Source organism: Capricornis sumatraensis, chromosome 16 (genome assembly GCF_032405125.1).
Source record: "Capricornis sumatraensis isolate serow.1 chromosome 16, serow.2, whole genome shotgun sequence".
Taxonomy (NCBI): domain Eukaryota; kingdom Metazoa; phylum Chordata; class Mammalia; order Artiodactyla; family Bovidae; genus Capricornis; species Capricornis sumatraensis.
This window is the reverse complement of record NC_091084.1, coordinates 28,938,913-28,943,212: the sequence shown is the minus strand read 5'-3', so window position 1 is coordinate 28,943,212 and position 4,300 is coordinate 28,938,913.

Here is a 4,300-nt window from a genome sequence, read left to right as displayed (position 1 = left end):
AAAGTCTTAGTCACTGGACCATCAGGGAAATCCCTGCCATGTGAAGTTTTGAGAGCCTAGAGATCTCTACAAGAAAATTAGAGACACCAAGGGAACATTTCATGCAAAGATGGGCTCAATAAAGGACAGAAATGGTCTGGACCTAAGAGAAGCAGAAGATATTAAGAAGAGGTGGCAAGATACACAGAAGAACTATACAAAAAAGATCTTCACCGCCAAGATAATCACGATGGTGTGATCACTCACCTAGAGCCAGACATCCTGGAATGTGAAGTCAAGTGGGCCTTAGAAAGCATCACTGCAAACAAAGCTAGTGGAGGTGATGGAATTCCAGTTGAGCTATTTCAAATCCTGAAAGATGATGCTGTGAAAGTGCTGCACTCAATATGCCAGCAAATTTGGAAAACTCAGCAGTGGCCATAGGACTGGAAAAGGTCAGTTTTCATTCCAATCCCAAAGAAAGGCAATGCCAAAGAATGCTCAAACTACTGCACAATTGCATTCATCTCACACGCTAGTAAAGTAACGCTCAAAATTCTCCAAGCCAGGCTTCAGCAATATGTGAACCATGAGCTTCCAGATGTTCAAGCTGGTTTTAGAAAAGGCAGAGGAACCAGAGATCAAATTGCCAACATCCACTGGATCATGGAAAAAGCAAGAGAGTTCCAGAAAAACATCTATTTCTGCTTTATTGACTATGCCAAAGCCTTTGACTGTGTGGATCACAACAAAGTGTGGAAAATTCTGAAAGAGATGGGAATACCAGACCACCTGACCTGCGTCTGGAGAAATTTGTATGTAGGTCAGGAAGCAACAGGTAGAACTGGACATGGAACAACAGACTGGTTCCAAATAGGAAAAGGAGTACATCAAGGCTATATATTGTCACCCTGCGTATTTAACTTATCTGCAGAGTACATCATGAGAAATGCTGGGCTGGAAGAAGCACAAGCTGGAATCGAGATTGCCGGGAGAAATATCAATAACCTCAGATATGCAGATGACACCACCCTTATGGCAGAAAGTGAAGAGGAACTAAAAACCCTCTTGATGAAAGTGAAAGAGGAGAGTGAAAAAGTTGGCTTAAAGCTCAACATTCAGAAAACGAAGATCATGGCATCCGGTCCCATCACTTCATGGGAAATAGATGGGGAAACAGTGGAAACAGTGTCAGACTTTATTTTTGGGGGGCTCCAAAATCACTGCAGATGGTGATTGCAGCCATGAAATTAAAAGACATTTACTCCTTGGAAGAAAAGCTATGACCAACCTAGATAGCATATTCAAAAGCAGAGACAATACTTTGCCGACTAAGGTCCATCTAGTCAAGGCTATGGTTTTTCCTGTGGTCATGTATGGATGTGAGAGTTGGACTGTGAAGAAAGCTAAGCGTGGAAGAATTGATGCTTTTGAAGTGTGGTGTTGGAGAAGACTCTTGAGAGTCCCTTGGAGTGCAAGGAGATCCCACCAGTCTATTCTGAAGGAGATCAGCCCTGGGATTTCTTTGGAAGGAATGATGCTGAAGCTGAAACTCCAGTACTTTGGCCACCTCACGCGAAGAGTTGATTCATTGGAAAAGACTCTGATGCTGGAAGGGATTGGGGGCAGGAGGAGCAGGGGATGACAGAGGATGAGATGGCTGGATGGCATCACTGACTGGATGGATGTGAGTCTGAGTGAACTCCGGGAGTGGCTGATGGAGAGAGAGGCCTGATGTGCTGCGATTCATGGGGTCGCAAAGAGTCGGACACGACTGAGCGACTGAACTGAACTGTCCATGACGGCCTCCTGTGTATTAACTGCCAGGATGCCATACATGGCATCTCTCCACCTCTCCCAGCGTCCATAGCTCTGCCTCTGTGAGCCTCCTGGCTTGTTGTTTTTCATTCACTAAGTCACGTTTGACTCTGCAACCCCGTGGACTCCAGCATGATAGGCTTCTGCGTCCTTCACTGTCTCCTGGAGTTTGCTCAAGCTCGTGTCCATTGAGTTGCTGATGCTATCAAATCGTCTCATCCTCTGCTGCTTCCTTCTTCTTTTGCCTTCAATCTTTCCCAGCATCAGGGTCTTTTCCAATGATTCACTCTTCACGTTAGGTGGCCAAAGTATTGGAGCTTCAGCTTTATCATTGGTCCTTCCAGTGAATATTCAGGGTTGATTTCCTTCAGGATTGACTGGTTTGATCTCTTTGCAGTCCAAGGGGCTCTCAAGAGTCTTCTCAAGCACCACAATTTGAAAGCATCAATTTTTCAGTGCTCAGCCTTTTATATAGTTCAAGTCTTACCTCTGTACATGACTACTAGAAAAACCATAGCTTTGACTATATGGACCTTTGTTGGCAAAGTGATGTCTCTGCTTTTTAATATGCTGTCTGAATTTGTCATAGCTTTCCTTCCAAGGAGCAAGCATCCTTTAATTTTGTGGCTATAGTCAATGTCCACATTGATTTTGGACTTCAAGAAAATAAAATCTGGCCACATCACAAATGGCATGGGGGTGATCTTTGATGAAAGGAGTCAAAGGTCCACTTGGGAACTAGAAGATAAAACTTTAATGACACATTTTTTTTGACCAATTAAAACCTGCATAAGGCAGAATGTCTTGTCCCATGGGTCTAATTCAGAAATATGCCCATGGACAAGATGGATCAAAATGGACTGACTTACCTGTCCCTTATCCCTCAACACACACACACACAACCCGGGTGTATCCCGACAGATATCAGAGACAGGCTGGAGAGTGTGTGCTGAGAGGCAACAAAAAGCTGAGGATGCAGAATTAGAAGGACAAGAGCTGGATTCAGAAGTGAAACAGGAGGGAAGGGGGCAGGGCACACCCTTTAAAAGGATTACATAGCCCAAGAACATGAACTAATTAGAACCAAAGAGATCCAAGATGGCAGATGAGTCAACGTCTGCTAGACCTTGAACCTCAGTATATGCTCTTCCTAACACACCCACAGGCACCATGACAGTTCCAAGGCCAACCATAAAGGACAATATGTGGGTGGTGGCCCAATTCCTGGAAATCCCCACCCATTCCCCAACGTATCTGGAATACGCCTCCCACTCATTAGCCTATGAAATTACCCATTTCTATAAAAAGAGTTTCCTTGGTGGCTCATTGGTAAAGAATCCACCTGCCAATGTGCAGGAGACACAGGTTTGATGCCTGGTCCAGGAAGGTCCCCTGGAGAAGGAAATGGCAACCAACTCTAGTATTCTTGCTGGGAAAACCCCATGGAACCTGGCAGGCTACAGTCCATGGAGTTGCAAAAAGTCAGACACAATTTAGCAACTGAACAACAATAAAAGCTGACAACCCTGGACCCTGGGGCTGCTCTCATCTTCTGAAATGGCTCACACTGTGTGGAGTGTGCATCTCTCTAAATAAATCCACTGCTTACCTATCATATTGTCTCTCACTGAATTATTTCTGTGATAAGACATCAAGAACACAAGCTTCATTAAGCCCTGAACCAGGTGTGTGATCTCAGTTAAAAGACCATAGGTTCAAGTCTCAAACTGAGTCACATGGTTTCCAAAGGGAGTCTGATGGCATGCAAGTCAGAGGGTGGAGGACTTCTTCCTGGAAGGCCTGGGTGCTGCCAGACCACAGGGTGCTTGTCAGAAGGCAGATATTGGTGTGAAAGGCTGGGGCATGCAATCAGATTGTGCAAGTTAAAAGTCCTTGCTCCAGCTACTAGTGCTGTGACCTTTAGTGAGTCTTTTTACCTTGAGGAATTCACAAGAAACAGGTTGGCAGGAGAAACATTCCCAAGCACGGGGAGGGAGAGAGCCCTGGCTGGCTCCACAGTAGCTCATCAGCTCAGAAGGACCCCCTCTGAAGGAGGGGAAGGCTGGGTAAAGATTCATCAAGTGTCACAGCTGGAATGGTCATTAGAGAGTGTCTAGAATGGGATCTTCCAAACTGTGGGTCTCGATCCCTTTGGGAAGTGAAATCAAACCAATTAATGGACTGTGACCAGGATTAAAAAAACAGAGTAAAATAGAAAAATAGTAGAGTGCATATACATATGCATGTGTAGCATGGATTAGCTTTGTTTTGTGGAAAGAAAAATGCCTGCACTTGAACTGAGTTGTCAGAGAATATATATTTCTTACTGAGAGTTGTGGTGACCTAAGTTTGAAAAGCATCAACCTGGTCCAACCTTTCAGTTTGGAGATCAAGACTCAGAGAGGTTGAGTGCTGAGCCTGGACAAGCATCTGCCACCCCTGGAAAAAGATGATGGCTAAGCCAGGGACAGGAACCACCCTCACCCCCTCACCCTATTCCTAC